Genomic DNA, 6,000 nt, shown 5'->3' on the forward strand with positions numbered 1-6,000 from the left:
AGCCACACGGGTCCCAAAACAGAACACAAAGATTGTCATGGATGGTATACTGCCCTCAGGACTGAGCATGGCCTGCTGACAGCTCTCAGCCCTCAGTCGCTGCTCTTGGCTGGAAAGGACTACTTTGCTAGGCTGCCTCTACTCACTGAAGAGTTTACTGAGGTTGCGTAAAGTTCTCAACCCATTGGCAGACTACAGCCCAACTATTCCCTCTGCCTACTTCTGCTTGCCTTCCATGATGGCTAATCCAGAGAACATTCCCTAATAAATTGTCTGTATGCTAATTTCCATCTCAGTGACTGTTTCTCAGAAAATCTAGCCTGTGGCAAAGATAGCCTCTTTTGGTCATTTAAATTGATAAGAAAACAAGGAATGGCTCATAGAACCATAAGATGGTCAATAATTTGAATGTTCAGAGTTCCATTTAAAAATGTGAACAGTGATTTAACTGAAAAGGTCAATAGCTCCTATACTGACTTGAATATTGATGGATTTCTAACATAAGAAACAAACACAGAAAAATTTGGGACAAAGTGGGATCCTTAAGAATACATGAATATGCATTTTTTTGCCTTATCTCTCTTGTCCTCCCCTCTCACTTCCACCCTCCTCCTCCCTCTCTAATGCTATTCTCATGTCTTTTTTCTTTCTCTCTCCTTCTTGTATCTCTCCCTCTCTTTCTAATCCTCTCTCTTTTTCTATAGTCATGTGCCTTGTGTTTCAGAGAAGATAGTTTATTCTCCCCTATATCAGCTTTTAAATGGAGTCTCAGCATTTACCACCGTCACTTTGATTGAGGTTCTCTTCTTGCTCCAGCTTATTAAATTCTGAAAACAATCATTCTCTTTGTGTTGGGGTAGCAGCAACATTATTAGCTTTTTTTCCCCTGAGATTCCTAATAGCTTTTCCTAACTCCCTTAGTCAACCTTACAAACCTGAGGAAGTGTTGTAAATTCTAAAGTTGCACTTAAGGAAAATTAATTTGAATCCTGTGGGTAGGTGCTTACTTCTCTCACATGATTGGGACCAGTAGTTGTTCAGTTAATCAAAAACCCAGTTTATAGTTAGGATATACATCTTAAACATTTTAACTTAAAACTACGAATGCATGTTTATTTGCCACTACATATATTCATCTTTTGTTGGGGAGCTAAGGTCTTTCTATTAAGTGAAGATCAAATTATCAGAGTTCTACATCATCTTTCTTGAACAAAATCTGTAATGTGTCATCTTCAGTTTCCAGTTTCACTTACTTTAATGTGGAGCAAAAACGTAATGACACGTGTGAAGCAACCTGAACAAGGAAATTCCCCTGTGAACACACCATCTTTTACAGTGTTCTCATCCAGAGCTAATATGGCAAGAACTATTTAAAATAACCCATTTCTTTTTGGCATTTCCAAAGTATGCCACTTAGAATCCATAGAAACAAGGCCTCTTTAAAACTTGTATTTCATTGGTTTGTTTATATCTAATTAAACATCATAATTTCAATATTAGTTGAAATTATGTGCAATTACATAATTATATACATATTATATACAATTAGTACAGTTGGCACTAACACATTTGGCAGCAAGCACAACTAACTCTTTTTTAGTAAGCATACAACCCAACTGGAAGCCACAGAAGAACGTGGGCTGGCCAGAGAGTAGCCACTTAGCCATGAGCACCTAGTATGCTATGGACATCCATCAGTATGATTACGGAGAGAATGGAAAGTGAGAGTTAATCTAGCAAGGTGGCTAATTCAAAGTTGGTCAAAAGAGCTCCTACTCAGTTTCCAAACCCAAAAGGATGACTGAATTATTCTCAAGTTGTCAGAGTTCCCTGGCAATTAATTCATTTACTTTCTTAAACAGTGATTTAATTTTTATATTTTCCATCCAATGCCCTTTCTCCAATCTATCTGCCAGTAGTACCTATTGCTTCTAAGATATTGTGGAAGAATCATGTTTTATGTGATCATCACCATATTATATATTTTCATAGAATGAATACTTAAATAATTAAGTAGTGACACAACCTTGGGGAGCAGGAGGAAGGCACAAGCTTTTGGAGTGGCTTTGAGTGTCTGGATTGAGACTTTTAAATATTTCTTTCTCCAACTCATCAGCACATTTTAAAAGTCACTGGTTCAACAACAACAACAACAATTAAGACAGAGTATGTATGTGTATTTGTATGGGAGTAAGGGGATATGTTATGCTTGTGGGGCCAAGTCCAGAAGAAAAAATGCAATCACTATACATTAAAGACAATCTCTGAATCCTTTCAATAAATGCCAGTGCATCTGAGTGGCTTGTTGGGCTTTGATATACCTCTCCTCACTTACCAGGAATTAGAGATGAACTCATAAACTAATTGTAGCTCATACAAGATTGCCCTATCACTAAATACGATTTTACTACAGTCAAGTATCATCATTTTAGAAAATATTTTTTCTCAAGAAATCAAGGTAACCAGTTTCAAAACAATAAACACTAATCAAAATTTTTGATTTGGAATTAAGAATGAAAATATTTAAAGTAAATTTTTGAAGTATTAATATAATTCTTCTCTCTGAAAGAACTATACAGGAGCTATGAGAGATGAATGTTGTCTTCAATTTTTTCTGTCTTTTTACAGTGAAATAATAATAGAATCTCAATGTAAAGGTGTATTTGATATTATTTATCATTTGTAAGTACAGGAAGAGGCTCCGAGAGGTGTAGTAACTCAGCAAAGGTTATTCACCTTTAGAATGATAAACCAGAATTAAAACTCTAGTTTCTTGACATAGAATCCACATTTTACCAACAACTTATATCCCTACTTATTATCACAACACAATATATCCATCAATACATTCTACTAAGAAAAACCCTTAGAAGGTCTTGGTTTAGATTTTTTTAAATTTACAGCTAAATTATATTGTATTTGACATCAATAAATGATTATAATGCTAAAAGAAGAAATAATTTTAACTTCTCAGAGCTGCAGAATGTAAAAAGAATTCTAATGTATGTATTAGTCAGTGCACTCTAGTTTTTTTTGTGCTAACAAACATCCTCATAATGTCAGTGGCTTAACATAACAAATATTAGTGCAGTGTTACACATAGTGGAGGCTGGTGGAAGCTTCACCATCTTGTAGTTGCATAATCTGCATAAATATGTGGGATCAGATGTTGTAAATAAAAACGTCTCACTCAGAGGATAAAAGACTGGAGATTGCACATAGGCTTTCAAAGCCTCACTTAGAAAGTGTCATGTTGTGAGAGAGTCAGGAAGCATAAAGGAACAAGTAAAATATTTGATGAGCATTAATGTCTCTATCTCATTTTTAACTTATTATGCATCTTCTACTTACAGAGTATAAGATGGTATTGCATTGAGTCTGTTTTAGCTAAGTCTTTAGCTAACCATATTCATGAATTCACGAATATGGTCTTTTGACCCTGGTTACATTGCCTGCATTTTCCCGTGGTTTATGTATAATACACACCAAATACGAGTTCATCCATTTCTCCATTATCTGAAGACAATCTTAGTATAAAAAATTTGAAATATCTGATTAATTTTTATATTGATTACATGTTGAAATGCTATTTTGGATATGCTGGGTTACATAAAGTACATTATTCTAATTAATTTTATCCCTTTACTTTTTTCAGTGTGACTCTTAAGAACTGTGAAGGTCTGAGTTTTTAATCCTACTTTCAGGCTAACAAGTGAACCTGCCACATTTTCATGGATGCTGACAGAAGACATGATTCTCCTGGGTCAGAAATAAAGGAATGTATTACCCATGCTACCGCCAACAACATGAGCTTTGTATTTGGAAACAATCAGTTCCCATTGTTCCTCCAAGTCCTTTGGGAGCAATGCAGAGCAGCCCAAGTGGGCTGTGTGCGTGCAGTTTGCTCATTTAACAGTTGAGGGAATGAAAATCTTTTATGATGAGCTAGAAGGAAACCTACCTGACTTCTGCATTGGAGAGAGACATTACTATACCAGACAACAAACATCTACACTTTCTTCCAGAGTGACACACTATCTTTATCTTCCAAAGTTCTTTTTTATACAAACATCCTTAAAAGACAGACAAGAACAAAAGGGTAATTACTGCCTTGCCCGTAAGAAACATGAGATATCATGGATAATTAGCTCCCAGGAGAGGCTACTAGAAAATTAAAAATCACATACGTGGCTTGCATTATGTTACTTTTGGACAGAACTGTTCTTAATCTTTCTTCCAATTGTATGAGCTGCTTAAACTAAAAATGTTCCTTTGCAGTTATGTAAATAGCAATCCCTCACCCTATCTTAAAGTCAGACCCTGTGGTATCCTTTTACCCGATTAAAGCAATTATGGTTTTAAAACATTGCCTCCTATGTGATTTATTAAACTATAAATGTGATAGGTGAATTTGTTAATGAACCACAGAAATATTAGTAAAAAATTACTACTTTGGGGAATCTTGTCTCCTTATGTTATTCACTAGCACAGTAGTAGAGAGAGGTAAGAAACATTTTAATATTTAGCATATCTCCTCCCTTTCTCAGTTTCCAGATCATCCCAAAATATAAAGTTAAGTCAGAGCTTACAAGAATCCAAGGGGGAGAGAGAGGAGTTGCAAGTTCTCCAATGCATTACTTTCAAGTAAGGCAAACTGACAAAACATAGCAAAAATAATCTCTCCCCAAATACAACCCACAGGAAAGCTCTAGAGAACATGCATGTATTGTCTGAAATTATGCACTGTTAAAGGAAATAGATTAAACTTGATGAAAGCAAGGAAAAGCAGGCTGTACATACAGAATTGCTCTGGAGATTTCTTGTTTGTTGGGTACCATAGCAGTTCCACCATCCATCCCTGGAGAGAGTAAATTCACAGAGCCTAAAGGGGAGACTAAAAAGGACTCTTTTTGACCTTGCGTAGTATTTCATCCCTTAAAGACTTAAGAAAGACTTGACATTTGGAAAAAAGTCGTCAACAGTGAGGGGGCACTCACATGCCTCTATCACAGGTAAAAGAATGAGGTTAATAAGCTTGTCTCATGACTGTCAGGTTCTGTCACAATTGTCCCTAGTCTTGAAAATATAGCCATAGCAGATTGCAATAAGTACATTGATACGGTTTGGCTCTGTGTTCCCACCCAAATGTCATGTCGAATTATAATCACATAATCCCCAGGTGCTGAGGGCAGGACCTTGTGGGAAGTGATTGGATTATGGGAGCAGTTTCCCCCATGCTGTTCTCTTGATAGTGAGTTCTCACGATATCTGATGGTGTTATAAGTGCTTGACAGTTTTCCCTGTACACACTCTCTCTCACCTGCTGCCATGTAAGACGTGCCTGCTTCTCCTTCTGCCATGACTGTAAACTTCCTGAGGCCTCCCAGCCATGTGGAACTGTGAGTCAATTAAACCTCTTTCCTTTATAAATTGCCCAGTCTTGGGTATTTATAGCAGTGCAACAACAAACTAATATGTAAATTTATAAAATTCTACAACATACATTTAAGGAAACAATTGAAGTTAAATTTACTTACTCCTTTCGTAGCTTTGTGGATGTTGGAATTGTCTGAGGATTTCAGCAGGGCATTTGAACCCGTAGCCAGGACTCTGCTATTCAATCCCATGAGAAGGGACCTAGCACTGTGAGAAACACATTTCCCCTTTTAATACTGTACCTGATTTTTCAAAAGGGAAAACAAAAAGTATTATTATTTTTTTTTACATAGTTAGAAGAGGAAAAGAGACCTATTGGCAGGAAGTAAGCAATACAACGTAGTTTAACACCTGTTGTGGTTATTTATATGATAACCAAATTTACCAAATACCAAATTATATAATGATAATTTACTAAGGCTCAAATTACAGTGTCCAGTATGATAGATATATTTGCAAATATGGAGATAACAAGACAGCTATATGAAATTTGGAACATGCCTGAGCAAATAATATTAACAAAGAACAAAACTTTATCATCCAAACTTAGAGCAAATAACTTTC

The 6,000-nt window shown here is 36.0% G+C and overlaps 1 long non-coding RNA gene across 1 annotated transcript in view; it reads left to right on the top strand.

The window, feature by feature from the left end:
- Positions 1–4,341, top strand: part of LOC117072506 — a 170,160-nt gene extending 165,819 nt beyond the window's left edge. Inside the window, exon 5 of the long non-coding RNA XR_004432826.1 lies at positions 3,656–4,341. This is a non-coding gene — a long non-coding RNA (uncharacterized LOC117072506). The remainder of the gene's footprint in view (positions 1–3,655) is intronic.
- Positions 4,342–6,000: the final 1,659 nt, after the last annotated feature.

Source organism: Trachypithecus francoisi, unplaced genomic scaffold (assembly GCF_009764315.1).
Source record: "Trachypithecus francoisi isolate TF-2019V2 unplaced genomic scaffold, Tfra_2.0 Lachesis_group4, whole genome shotgun sequence".
NCBI classification, from domain to species: Eukaryota; Metazoa; Chordata; class Mammalia; order Primates; family Cercopithecidae; genus Trachypithecus; species Trachypithecus francoisi.